The 15551-nt window shown below is 42.3% G+C and overlaps 1 protein-coding gene across 1 annotated transcript in view; it reads right to left on the bottom strand.

The window, feature by feature from the left end:
* LOC126278471 (G-protein coupled receptor 54-like) overlaps window positions 1-15551 on the bottom strand; it is a 1326787-nt gene that overhangs the window by 967951 nt on the left and 343285 nt on the right. The window lies entirely within an intron of this gene.

A 15551-nucleotide genomic window follows, 5' to 3' on the forward strand; every position in this document is an offset into this window, starting at 1 on the left:
GGGAGAACGAGGCACTGTCTTGGAACACTAGAAGACTCGAGAAAACATCATCACCAGTGCATCGTATTTCAGTACAGAGTGTTTATAAATGAATATACATTATACTTACAGTTATAAATGATATGTGAAATGAAAGAACAACTCAAACAATTATGTTTGGCACCAGCAAGATGGTGCTCCATCTCACTGGCATAGCGCAGTACGAGATTGGTTGAACTTGACTGTACCCAAGCGCTGGATAGGCCGCAAGGGGCCCAATGACAGGGCTTGGTTTGCATGGCCTCCACGTTCACCCGACCTAACGCCGTGCGAATTTTTCCTTTGGGGTTTCATCAAGTATCGTGTGTCCGTGCCTCCGCTACCAGCAGACTTCCCTGAATTAAGAAACCGGATTGAAGCAGCTGTTGCTACAATCACTCAAGACACACTTATCACGTTTGAGCAGAACTCGACTATAGACTTGATGTGTGCCGCGTGACAAATGGTGCTCACATTGAACATTTGTAAGGTTCTTGGTAAAACTGCTTGAGTTGCTCTTTCATCTGAAATATCATTTATAACTGTAAGTTTAATATATTAAATATTATAAAGCATTAAAACCCCGATATTCATTTATAAACACCCTGTATGCTACAAAATCAGCTTCAGCCTACAACAAAATCAGATTGACGCGGACATCGGACTACAGGTATTATTTTGTAACATGAGAATGCTCGGCTTCATACAGTCCGTGCAACACTTGCAACCATGTATGCAGTGGACAAATACAGTTCGGAAAATACTGAAATTGTATAAAAAACTTCATACGTTTTCTGGGCAGGTACGAAACCTATTGAAATCCACCGGCAAATAAAGGTTCAGTATGGCATTGTATGTCTATCACAGCAGCAAGCGTAAGAATTGAATAAAAAGTACGGAAATGCGTGACTTCTCTGACAGACGCTTAGCTTCAAGGCAAGTCTCTAAACTCTCACGAGAGAGGCTGACATGGCATTCAATGACTGAAGTAATCTTTCCGGTGTAAACCTAGTAAATAATTTCAAGAATGGAAATCATGAGGAGGTTGATCAGACGAGGCAATACCATGATGGCTTTGAGAAAGACAATGTCCAAGCACTGTTGACTCGTAAGTAAAACAACACGGGCCTTTAAGGAGATGAATCACATGCAGCAAAAACAGAAAACGAAAGGAATCGCTTTGCTGCTGTAAGCAATGTGATTTGGGACCGTGTGTTGTGCCGTGTCTCGAAATATAGGGTATCCATAATTAAACTTTCACTTTAATAACAACACATAAAAGAAACTGTTATTCGGAATGTCGCCAAACTTGAATAGCATATTATTGACGCAGGGGGAATTATCATGACACAAGAATCTAATTTTTCTGGCGTAACCACAAGCGCCGAAACGAAGATGGAGAACGCAAGACCGGAGAAGGCAGAAGGCGACCAGCCAATAGCCCAATGACAAAGGCTGCGCCACGACATGAGTGACCTCTGCAAGAAGAAAATATATGCGCCGCTTCTGCCAGCCTCAGCGGCTCAGTATCGGCTCAGTAGTTAAGACAGTTAGGACAGGCCTCGCATTTTTTTCCGTTATTGAATTTTGATTCCCCCCAAAGGGGGCAGGCTTGCAACAGCTTAGTACGCTGCTCTTCAGCCTACAGAATTTTTAACACATAAGAAGATAAGAAACAATAAAAGCAGGCTATAAAATGGTGATGTAAATTGTAAAACGGCGGAAAATTGTGGAAAGTTAAAACATAAAACAAAGGGTGGGCGATACTAATAAAATACACAGGAAGCAGACAGGTAAAATAGTAGACAGACAATTAAAAAACACGGCGACAGTCTCGTTTCTGCTCACAAGAGATAAAAAGCACATCCAGCGACAGTATGATGTCTGTTTGCAACATTTCGGAAAAGACGCACAACACTTAACAATCACTGGAAACACTGCATTAGAAAAGTCAGCATGAAGATGACACACCACAGCCAAGGGCAGATGACTGTCGGGCCATCACAGATGAGGGAAAAAAAGGGGGGACGAGAAGAATAACGAAAGGGGGGGAACCGCTGGAGGGAGAGGACTCATAAGGGGGAGGGGCTAGGCAAACACGAGAGGGAATGGGGAAAGGCAGAGGAGCGGAACGCAAAAGGACTCAGGGGAGAGAGGGGAGGCAGAGAGAGGGTAGGTGCGGAAAAAACAGGATGGTAGGGGAGGGAGTGTAGAGATGGAGGGTAGGGTGGACACAACCCGGTGCGGCAGAGGGCGGGGGAGGAGCAACCAGGGGATGAGGGGGATCAGGGTGGCGGGAGGTGTAGAATATGTGGATATGTTTGAGGAATAGGAGCTGGTGGGGAAAAGGAATGAGTGAGGTCATAGAGGATCCGTGTGGGGTTGGGAGGTGTATAAGGCAGGCGAAGCGGAGTGCATGGCGCTCGAGGTTCTGGAGGGACATAGGGGGTGGCCTCACAAAGAACGGTTCGATAGCAGTTATTAGTGATCCATAAACTGTGTGACAAACTTGCATGAACTTTATATAGAGTGAAGGACTCGGATTTATGTTGCATGTCACCCATCGCTTGCACCACCATTGTTATTTCAAAGTTAATCAGTCGTAATCTGCTTTATTGAAATAAAGCTACTAATGCTATTTGCTTGAACTGTTGTATAGCATTCCGAGAACGCAGCACCCCTTAGACACCCTATACGAGACGAGTGGGTGGGACCCCACAATAATGAAAATTTGACCAATAGATAGCAGTGTAAGCGTCAGAATATGCACGCCAACAAATGAGTGGCACATGGCTGCTCTCCAGTTTGCGTCCGAGATGCCCAACATGACTGTCTCCATTAAGGATCGTGAGCTGCAGACAAAGCTCTTTTACAAGACTGGTGAGTGTGTGCCAGAAGCCCCGAAGAACTACCGGACATTCAAGGGCATGAAATATGGCATTGATTCTACCTCTGTTAAGGGTCTGGTGAAAATAATAATAAAATACGAAAAGACAGATTCTTTTGAAAAAACAGACATAATGTCTTTTGGGACAACAGCAGTCAGTGAAATTATAATGTTACTTAAAAACCGTCTTGATTGCAAATATTTTTATTCATATGACCGGTTTCGGTTCATTCAGAACCATCTTCAGATCTGATATTTCAGTTACAGGAGTAACCCGTCCAAATCCAGCAGTTTTCACATGCTACGTCACATAAAATGTGAAAACTGCTGGATTTGGACGGGTTACTCCTGTAACTGAAATATCAGATCTGAAGATGGTTCTGAATGAACCGAAACCGGTCATATGAATAAAAATATTTGCAATCAAGACGGTTTTTAAGTAACATTATAGATTCTTTTGAAGCGCAGTGTCGCAGAGGGAGGTAAGCAGTCAGTCCGGCGTCTGTCAATGATGTGTCCATAGCATTGTCGGAGGGATCGAGCGGTGGTGTGCAAACACGCAGAGCACGGGGAATTGCCCAAACGCTGGACATGCCTGCTAGCATGGTGCATAAAATCCTGTGAAACATCCTGCATTGCTATCCAAACAAAATCATCCACGTTAAGGAGCTTCCTGCTGACCTGGAAAAAAGACAAACGATCGCTCTGGAATTTCTTGCACGCATGAAAGTGCATGATGAGTGAGTATGAAACAGTCTGCGGACAGACAAAGCCCTTTTCCAAGACCTAGAAATGCAGAATATAGGCAACGGAAATTCCACATGTGGTATCGATAGCTACGATGCCACGGCGTAGATAAAAATTCTTAGGTTGGCACTACGACACCGACACCGACGACAGCGCCATCTAGCCGGCGCTGTGCAGCTCTACGAGCGCCGCTCCGGATTCAGCCCATTTGATGCCGAGCAGACGACCAACCAACATTGATTAATTTTCGTAGAGGGCGAGCAACTACATATTTTTCCTGTGTCACTTTTGTGAGCTTTGATGCATCCGTCTTCGCACCTATGTGCTCCTCAGTGCATATGTATTCAAGTTATTATTGTTGTCTTTTCCTCCTCCTACTCACTTCCTACATTAGGCCTACCCTTCAGTTTACAGGAGCAGACCCACGAGCCACCTTCCAAGCGGGGTACAAAACCACAAGCACATCAATCGGTTCGACGTCATCCTGCAAAGGTGACTGTGTAACGCTAGTTGACGGCACCGTTTATCGTAGGCCGTATTTTTTTGAGACCAGTGGGTCCTTTTACTTGTAACTGGTAAACGCTATGAGAGACTTTCGCGCACCAACGACATTCTAACCCCCGCCGCCCTTCCCCCTTCCCAGACAGCGTGGATGTGTTGGTAGAATCACTGTTATGTATGATGGCTCCCCTCTGTACAATGCGCTTCGGAAAGGCTAGAACTATCAACCGTAATTTTCCCAGAACTTGGACGTCCACATCACCTAATGTTAATCCGTGGAACTTCTGGCCGTGGGATTATATGAAAGATGTTTCGTTCAGTGCTCCAGTTACGAACGTAGTTGAAATGAAGGCACGCATTGCGCAACGCATTCTGAACGTGACTCCCGACATACTCCGATCTGTTGTGGAACATGCTGTTTCTCGTTTTTAAGTGGCGGAAAACTGTAGACTGCGTATTGATCATATCTTGCGCCAGTCTCACGACAATTATGAGCCGTTGTCTGTTTGTTTATGAGGGTTTGGCCCAAGGACAATTAAAACCCGTTGTCATTTTGCTTTTTAAATGGTTTTTGGGATCAAGACAACAAATAGCCGATTTTTCCTATCCGACGTAGGGGTTTGTAGGATTCCTCTTGCTACGTCAGGGATACACTACACAAAGGAAGCAGCTAGTGGGGTAGCAGAGTACCTGTGCAACACACACGAGGGTTTTTTAGGCTATGCGGTAGTTGTGCTCCGATGAACACTCGCCAGTCGATACGCAGCAAGGAAAGCCAAACGGCGTTTACAATAAGGACACTTCGACTATCGCAGATCAGTAAACTGTCGAAGTATTCGTAATAAAGCTCCCGAATCTGCTGCCCTCCACGAAAGTTCTAGCTCTCAAATTATTCATGGAACCGAAAACTGGCTGATTCCCCAAGTGGAAAGCTCTGAGATATTAAGCGAGTCGTGGAACTTATATCGTAATTACAGACTAGAGGCATGCCTGGTATTTCGAAGTGTCGAGGTGTACCTGCACAGTTTGGTCAACCTTGTTTCACTGACACTCGACACACACATGTGCCCACTACCAGCAACTTGTGTGACACCTGACAAAACAAAATGGTCAGTGACAGTTTGAAGACTTTGGTGTGTGAGATTGTATAGGCCGTCAAAGACTGAGCATTCCACAGATGTGGATGGTATTGGTAGACTTAAGCTATGACACAGGGGGAGTGTTCGTTGCAGTTGACAAAAATGTTATCTCTGTTGAGGTCGAAGTTGAATGTGACAGTGAAGTCACCTGGTCGCGTGTAACAGGCGTAGGTGAACACAAGTTAATTGTCGGATGTTTTTATCGGCCACCCGATTCTTCTGTGACAGTTCTAGAGTCATTCAAAGAAAGTCTACGGTCACTATCGCGTAAATACCCAGATCGTGCAATGCTAGTTGGAGGCGACTTTAACCTACCGAGTACAGACTGGGATGTCTATGGATTCATTGCGGAGAGTGCAGACGGACAGTCATGCGAAATACTTTTGAATACGTTCCTAAAAATTGTCTTGACCAGCTATCTCCGCAATCAACACGCAGTGGGATTATTTTAGACCAGGTAGCTACAAATAGGTCGGACTTTGTTGACAGTGTTAGTACAGAAACGGGGATTAGCGATCATGATGTCATTATAGCATCTATGATGACGAAAGTTAATAAATCAATGAAGAAGGCTAGGAGAGTGTTTCTTCTAGATAGAGCAGATAAGTAGTTGTTAGCATCTAACTTAGAGAGAGAATTAGCGTCTCTTAGATCCAGTAAGATGGATGTAGAGGAATTATGGACAAAGTTTATGCAGATTGTAAATTGTGGTCTGGAGAGTTAAGTGCCTAGTAAGCGGACAAAGGATGGAAAATACCTCCCAGGTTTAATAACGTAATTCGGCGGATACTGAGGAAGCAGAGGCTGTTGCACTCTCGTTTCCAAAAGAGAACGCACAAATCACGACAAGCGGAGATTAGTAGAGATTGGTGCGTCTGTGAAAAGATCTATGCGCGAAGCATACAACTACCACCGTCACACCGAAGCTAAATATCTGACAGAGAGCCCGAGAATATTCTGGTCTTACGCAGAATCGCTAAGCGGTTCTAAGGCTTCCATTCAATTCCTTGCTGACCCGTCTGGTGTGGCAGCTGAAGATAGCAAAACGAAAGCCGCAGTCTTAAATTTCACGTTCAAGAAATCGTTCACACAGGAGAATCGTACAAACATTCCATCATTTGACCATCGGACAGACTTCCGTATGGATGACATAGAAATCACATTTGGCGTACAGAAACAACTTAAAGATTTTGAAAGCAAATAAATCACCAGTCCGGATGGAATCTCACTTTAATTTTACAAAGAGTACTCCACGGCATTGGCCCTTTAACTAGCTTGATTTTATCGTGAGTCTTGCGCCCAGCATAAAGTCGCAAGCGACTGAAGAAAAGCGCAGGCCCTTTCAGCATGTAAGAAGAGTATTAGTACGGGCCAGTAATATTACAGACCAGTATTCCTAGCTTCTGTTTGCTGCAGAATCCTTGAACATATTCTCATTTCGACTATAATAAACTTTCCTGAGACCGAGAAGCTTATGTACACGAATTAGCATCCTTACAGAAAGCATCGCTCGTGCGAAATTCAGCTTTCCCTTTTCTCACATGTTTTACTGCGATTAGTGGATGAAGGGCAACATGCAGATTCCATATTTCTCCATTTCCGGAAAACATTTGACACGGTACCTCATTTCAGGCTGTTAACGAAGGTACGAACATATGAAGTAAGTTCTCAGATATGTAAGTGTTTCGAAGACTTCTTAAATAATAGAACCCAGTACGTGGTTCTCGACGGCGAGTGTTCATAAGAGAGAAGGACATCGTGAGGAGTGGCCCAGGGGAGTTTGATAGCACCGCTGTTGTTCTTTATGGGCATAAATGATTTGGCGGACACGATGATGATGACGTTTGCTGATGATGACGTGGTGTACGGTAAGGTGTCGATATTGAGTGACTCTAAGAAGGTAGAAGACGACTTAGAAAAAATTTCCAATTGGTGTGGAGGAACAATTTAAGTTAATGCGGATGATCAGGAAGAACAAATTTGTAATGTTCGCATACAGTATTACTAGCGTCCTCTTCACACAGTCAAGTCGTTAAAATATGTGGGCGTTACGCTGTAAAGCGATATGAGATGGACCGAGCGTGTAAGAACTGTGTTAGGGAAGTCGACTTGTCGACTTCAGTTTATTGGGAGAATTTTAGGAAAGAATGGTTCACCCATCAAGGAGGACTCATTTAGGACGCTGGCAAGACCCATTCTTGAGTACTGCACGTGTAAACTTGGGATCCGTACCAGGTCGGATTGAAGGAAGACGCTGAAGCAATTCAGAGGAGGGTTGCTAGATATGCTACCGGCAGGTTCGAACCACAAGTAAGTGTTACGGAGATGCTTCGGGAACTGAAGTGCGAATCCCTGGAGGGAAGGTGACGTTCTTTTGGAGAAATGCTACTGAGAAAATTTAGAGAAGCAGCTTTTGAAGCTGACTTCCGAACGATTCTATGGTCGCCAACATACACTGCTCCCCAGGACCACGAAGATAAGATACGAGAAATTAAGACTCATACGGAGACATACAGACAGACGTTTTTTCGTCGCTCTATTCGCGAGTGAAACACGAAAGGAAATGACAAGTTTCCATACAAGTATTGGTACAGGGTATCCTCCGCCACGCACCGTGAGGTAACTTGTAGAGTATGTATATAGTTGTAGCTGTAGATGTAGTATGACCTTGCTGTGGTGGATGGGCTTACCTACCAGTGCCACACAAGTTGACTGCCGATCTCGTGCAGTCACGCACAATAAGGATGATATAACGTTCCACTCGAACCACACCCGTCTTTCGTAGGCGACGCCACTTACTTTAAGACCCCGACAGCGCCATCAATTGGTCTTTTCCCATGACGTTCCTCCCTGCATCAATAACATAATATTAAAATTTGACAATGGACCTTTAATGATGAGCACATCATATATCACATAAAAAGAAGTTCGGAAATGTGCTCCTTTTGTAACGTTATTTGTTTTAGGAACTTCAAAAACAAAGAATATTCAAAGTAACATTTATTTTAAGAATTTATTGGTAAAAATAAACACAGAAGAGCCTGCAATGATAAGGACCTAACGCAGCAGGCTGTGACGTCAGTGCCATTTGTTACATTATATACAAAAAAAATTACGTACATATTTTACATATTTTTATTTTTAACTTATCAGCATGAATTTTTCTTTTGTTAGTGCATGATTCTTTCTTTCAGGGATATTGTCTTTTCTTATCACTTTTACTTACGTGAAAAAGTAAATATGAAACGGGTTCCTGAAGGGCCCCTGTTATTCATGTACCAACTTTAGATTTTGAACGTGATGACTAAAATGTAGTTGCCATTAACTGAATGTAATTTTGTTAATTTCTATTTATTGATTGCAAAGCAAAGCTCGACAGAATTTCTATTGTTGCCGTGGAGCGGCCAAGATAAAACTTACTGAACTCATGGAATCGGTATAATTTTTAAAAAATGAACTTTAACGTAAATTAATTATCTGTTGCAATTTAGATAGGTTCTTACAACGAAATCTCTCGCATTTACATTTACTGTTAACACTTTGAAAAATAAATTAATACTTCGGCGCGTAATGGCCGACCAGAGGCTGCATCGCAAGATGAGCTTCTCGCAGCTCAGATTACTGAAAAAATACTTATTAAAATATTTAGCCACTGCGAGCATTTAAGGTGACAACTATTACAAAGAAATTCATTTTGCGATAATAATGACAAGTTTATTTTAGCAATAAATAGGAAAAACTTACATAAAATATGTGTAGCCGCTCAATGGCTGCCTTCCGTACCGCGAAACAAAACAGAGTGTGTACAGAACGTCCTTCCTCCTCGGCCGTACAATCACATCTCTTTCGATCCTTTTTTATTTTCATAGACATTAAATAAAGATGCTACTCGTAAATTATTGTTGCATATTAGTTGTTTCAAGAACATTAACTATATCTTTAACACTAATTATATTCATAAAATACTTTAACTGCGGTTTGCAACCGATAAAAGTGTCAATATTTATGTGACGTACCGTCACAAGGCTCTACAGTGACGAGCGCCATATCGAGCCCAGCACATCCAACAATGCCGTGAAGAGCGCCCCGACCACAGACGAATGTATGCATTGTAATCGAGCATTCATCTTTTAAAACGGTTAAAGACTATACCCTGTTCACATTCTTCTCGGTGCTCAACGACCCACAGTTTTACCGTTTTTGTTAAACATGTGTAGCATTCATTTTCTCCGATATATGCCAAAAATGGCTCTGAGCACTATGGGACCTAACTTCTGAGGTCACCAGCCCCCTAGAACTTAGAACTACTTAAAACTAACTAACCTAAGGACATCACACACATCCATGCCCGAGGCAGGATTCGAACCTGCGACCGCTCGGCCAACTGGGCCGGCATATATGCTTGGCCACACAAGGCGTAGTATCATATATTATGTACTGCCGTAGTGCGGAGGCGGTCAGACACTTCCAAGTGATGGAAACGTCTGGCAGTGTAGAAGTTTGGAGTATGAGGCGGGCTGGAGGTTCATTGGATTGTTTCATGAAAGACAGCTGCCACGAACCCCTGCAGACTTCGATGTTTGCCAGCTTTGAGCACTGGAGTATCTCCCGACTTACCAGCGGGCCTGCGAATTAGCGCTTTGCGTTTCAACCTCACCGCACTCGGCCCCTGTCGGTTTGACTTTATCTCCCGGATTATCCCAGTCACAGCGATGCCGTTCTCGCTCATTACACGGGCTTACGGAGTATTACGCTTCTGACGTGAGCTCACGTCCATTGCTGCCCTCTTCCGGTGCACAGCATGCCACGTCCTTGTACTCCCACACTCCCTCTTGCGGCAGGACATGTGTTACGGGTACCAGCAGGCAAGGACTGTGTTCTCTACTCCACAACACGCAGAGTCAAATAAGAGGACGAACTGCAAGGTGTGATTCCTGACACGAGATATTCATATCAACATTTGTCCGGATATGGACGGTAAGTCTGCGATAAAGCAAGTAGTACTGGTACATTACATTACACATTCGGGGTATTTATTTATTAATATCTCGTCAAGCATATGCAGTACGGTGATCCATTGATTTTAAAAACCACGGCCGGTTTCGGCCCTGAAGGCCATTATACAGTGGTAACTATGTAAACGAGTGGTTCTAAGCCCTTCAGTCCAGAGCAGCGTTGCTGCTACGGTCGCAGGTTCTAATCCTGCCTCAGGCATGGATGTTTGTGATGTCTTTAGGTTAGTTAGGTTTAAGTAGTTCTAAGTCTAGGGGACTGATGACCTCAGATGTTAAGTCCCATAGTGCTTAGAACCATTTGTACCATGTGAACTATGTAAATGCGAACAACGCAACAGAATAAAGTTAGTCAAGAAGAATGTAGCAATGGCCATCATCAACAATAAGTCTGTGTTCCAAAAACATAAGCAGAAAAAAGAGAATTTTCAAGAGTTCTTATCACGGGTTCTTTGATCAAAGAGAAAAGGAGTCCAGTCTTTTGGGTAGCCCTTGGCGTAGCGTTCATTTGTATACATATCGGAAGAACGGGCATACTGTAGCTGTCCTGCAGTTCACGGTCAAAATTTAAATATTACATACTTCCTGCAGCACAGGCAATTTGAGCGAATCGATAGGTTCTTTTGCGTTACGGGTTGTCAAGGGTGAACCTCAGTTGGATTATTAAAGCACCATTAGTTCACGGGCGGGTCCTGAGAAAAATCGCAAAAAAAACATAATTTTTGGGTAGGAAAAGTAGCAATTATGGGGGGCGCCCACTTCTATAATTTCTATTTACGGGTGATCACCGTAACTTTTAACATTTGTCCTGAAGGTGATATTCTCGGGGAACTTCGGCTACTCATATCCAGTTAGTCAAAATTACCGTTCTTATGCAGAAAACCGCGAAAACCGGTTTTTAGTCGTTTTTGCACTGTGGGTCGCAATTTTGTAAACAACTGAAAACAGTAAGGAGCTCACATAAAATGTACATTTTTATTCAGTTCCCCGTTTTCGAAAATCTATGTTGTTATCAATAAACGCCCGAAAAACTACGATTTCTTGGTACCAAAAGTCAGAATTCTTAGACTGGCCACGTCTGTAATTTCTGTTCATGACAAATCCTCGAAATTTTTACCATATGTTCTTAAGACCATGATCCCGGGAAACCTTGAAACTTCCGTTAGCGAAATCTAGAGGTGCAAAGTACTGTAATGATGCACGTGGAATACGCGAGTCATACTCGATCTGAGGCGTAAATTGTGAAATTTCTGGCTTTAGTAGTCACCGTATTTAGCCACAAGTTTCTTTTCTCACAGCAGTGCAGGTTGCAGCATTATGCATATGACGTAAAAAGTGGTGTGAGGTACCAGGATCAGGTTTTATATTTCTCGTGGGAAAGACCACCAGAATTGCACAATCGGTGTGATTGGCTGATAGGTTTGAAGGCTACGAGCCAAAACGCTTTCCTTCATTGATATTTTAATAAATTTGCATTAAACTTACTTAAAATTCTGGAATAAGTACCTCTAAATAGCAAACTATCGCATACTTGTTACGAATTTAAGAATTGCATCCATAACTAAAAAACAAAAACAAAAACTTAAACGGCTGATGAATTTCTTCGGGTGTCCTCGGTGCTACATCTAGTGCAGGCTCCCAAGCAAAATACCAGCACTCCCTAATCAGATCGGAAGCGGCAGTCATGGTGGACAGTCTTGTAGTCTGGTCCGGTTGGTCTGATCTTAATTTTGTACATTTTATAACAGTTTCAGAATTAGTTAAATGTAATAAATTAATGGAGTCACAAAATAAAGTTTGTAAATGTGTTCATAGCGTGTGATTTGTTAAAGGCAGCGAATTATGTCTTTAACTTGCAGTTTATTGCGTTCTGCTGAAACAAATCCAAGTGGCATCTCTCAAAAAAAAAAAAAAAAAAAAAAAGGTGAACGAACTACTGAACTACATAACATCAGTTCCTCGCTAACAGTTTATCCAAGCCTCAAGATAACGGATCCATAACATACATGCTGCTATTTGCACAGTGGACATGTTTAGAAGACTGCAGGTAAGTCAGATCATTAGAATTCCATGCATTTCACTCCAGGCGGAGAAAGCAACTAAGCACGTCAGGTGTAATTCATTCCCAGAACAACTGGGGCTTATATCATCTACCCTGTCGTAACACAGAGGCGGTTAAGGGGTAATATAACGGTATTTCTTCCTCCAATCTGCCGGCAGTGGTAGCCGAGCGGTTCTAGGCGCTACAGTCCGGTACCGCGTGACTGCTACGGTCGCAGGTTCGAATCCTGCCTCGGGCACAGGTGTGTTACATCCTTAGGTTAGTTAGGTTTAAGCACTAAGTTCCACGGGACTGATGACCTCCCATAGTGCTCAGAGCCATTTGAACCATTTTTCCTTAAATCGCCGTACATGGCATCACTGGTGGGGATAACTTCGTCTCATCAAACACAAAAGCAAAATTTGTCTGTTTCAAAAAGCAGATAAAAAAGTTTTTGAACCTCCCTAACAGACAGTCTCCACTCTTTCCAATCTGACTATGTGAACATAGACCAGATGTGGTTTGGACTCAAAGAAATAGCATCGACAGAAATTAAAAGATATATACCAAATAAATTGATAAGAGATGGAACTGATCCCCCATGGCATAACAGTGCAGGACACTTTCGCAAAAGTAACGGTAAAACCTTTCAAAATTAATGCAAAATCGCCAAGTCTGGCGAAGTTTTATAGAAGTTCAAAATGTTGCATGAACTTCAATGCGAGGTACTTCTATTAGTTTCCACAACGAATCTCCATCTCGAAATCTGCCCAAACACCCAATGGTACTGAAGTCGTATGTAAAGTATACCAGTGACAAGATGCATTCAGTACCTTCACTGCGCGATACAACTACGTTATTGATGACAGTTGCACAAGTCACGCCAGTACACAAGTACTCAATTACAGACCCATATCGCAAACATCTATTTTTAGTAGGATTTTGGAACATATACTGCGCCTAAACGTCACGAATCATCTCGAAGAAAATGATTTATTGACGAATAGCCAACACGGATTCCGAATATATCGGTCCTCTGAAACACAATTAGCTCTTAATTCTCACGAAGTAGTGAGAATATCGGCAAGAGACGGCAATTGATTTTATATTTTCCAGAAAGATTATGGCATTGTTCCTCACAAGTGACTACAAATACAATTGCGTGCCTGTGGATTATGGTCTCATTTTTGTGATTGGTCCGTGACGGATTTCCTGTCAGACAGATCACAGTTCGTAATATCTGATAGAAAGTCATCTAGCAAAACAGAAGCAACATCAGGCGTCCCCCGAGGAAGTGCTATAGATCCCATGTTGTTCCTGACCTACATAGCCGATTTGGGAAGGAATCCCTCTTACATTGTTTGCAGATGGTGTTGTCATTTACTGTTTTCTAAAACTAACAGATGATGAAATCAAATACGAGAATGATTTAGATAAGATATCTCTAAGGTGAAAAAAGTGGCAGTTGGCTCTAAATAATGAACAGTGTGAAGTCATCTACATGAGTACTATAAGAATTCCGCTACTATTCAGTTACACGCTAAATCACACAAATCTAAAGGCTCTAAACTCAACTAAATTCGTAGTAATTACAATTATGGTTCAAAAATGGTTCAAATGGCTCTGAGCACTTAACTGAGGACTTAACATCTGAGGTCATCAGTCCCCTAGAACTTAGAACTACTTAAACCTAACTAACCTAAGGACATCACACACATCCATGCCCGAGGCAGGATTCGAACCTGCGACAGTAGCGGTCGCGCGGTTCCAGACTAAAGCGCCTAGAACCGCTCGGACACGCCGGCCGGCTTACAGTTATGAGTAACTTAAGGTGGAACGGTCACATAGGCTATGTTGTGAGAAAATCCAGCCAAAGACTGCAGTTTACTGGCAGAACACTTAGAAATCTAGCAGGTGTACTAAAGACACTGCTTGTCCATCATCTGCTGCTCTGCGGCTTGAGATCTGCGTCAGATAGGATTGACCGGGACGTCGAAAAAGTTCAAAGAAGGGCAGCTCGTTTTTTACTATCGCGAAATAAGGCAGAGGGTGCCACGGTTATAATACACCAATTGTGTGGCAGTCATTAAAACGAAGACGTTTTTCGATGCGCCAGGACCTTCTCATGAAATTTCTATTGCCAACCTTTTCCTCAGAGTGTGAAAATATTTTGATGGAGCCCACCTACATAGGAAGAAATGACCATCGTAATGAAATAAGAGAAATCAGAGCTCCCTCGGGAAAATTTAAGTGTTCATTTCTCTCCCGCACTGTTCGAGATTGGAACGGTGGACAAGTAGCTTAAAGGCACTAATTGTGAATTTCAGAGAGAACATGTAGAAGTAGATAGACATGTCTAAGTACTTTCGGTGATCCCAGGCTTGAAATTATTAGCTAGAACTGTGAACTGGAAACATCACGAAAAAATGAGAGAAGTCTAAATTGGCCGAACAGCTAGTAAATGGCTGGAGAACTCTTAGATATCTGTTAGAAATCGGATTAGAACTATGTTTGAAATACGTTAGAATTATTTTTGAATTTTACTCCATCTGTGATGACTAGGTTGCCACTTTTTTATACAAAAAATAAGGGACTAATGGTCTTTTCACAAAAATAATGGACAGTTCACAAATATTTCAAAATCAAACGTTACAGGCCACTTTCAATTACACTGTAAGCAGTCTCATTAACAGAGTGAAAGAATTATTGAAATTTTTAAAATAAACTAAGTTACACCCTCTTAACAGTAAATACTGCATAATACATTAGATATGAGAAAACACCCAGAAAAAAACATTATTTTCTCCACCTCTACTTCACATTTGACCTATCTAACTTTGAAACTGTATTGCCTATTCTTATCATGTAGTGGAACTCCCAACAAGGCGTGTTCATGTTTATAGTAATTAGAAGTTCACTTTTAATCAGACCTACTAAACACCTGTTTCTACTGGCTGACCAATTGTTAAACATCAAGGAGAAATGTGTTCAACAAATGCATTTGGCCCAGGAACGCTCATTACAAAAGACACAAGTTTTTCTAATTCTATTAATTTCAGTTGTTCTTTATGCCTAGCAAACACTGACACCTACTTGTTTGAATCATCTTCTGTACTCTCAATAATATCAATGGGAATACTCCCTACGAAACAAAACTCTTAATGTAGTTCCTACATATCAAATATTTCTAGTAGGCTCTCAGAGAC

Source organism: Schistocerca gregaria, chromosome 6 (assembly GCF_023897955.1).
Source record: "Schistocerca gregaria isolate iqSchGreg1 chromosome 6, iqSchGreg1.2, whole genome shotgun sequence".
Lineage (NCBI taxonomy): Eukaryota > Metazoa > Arthropoda > Insecta > Orthoptera > Acrididae > Schistocerca > Schistocerca gregaria.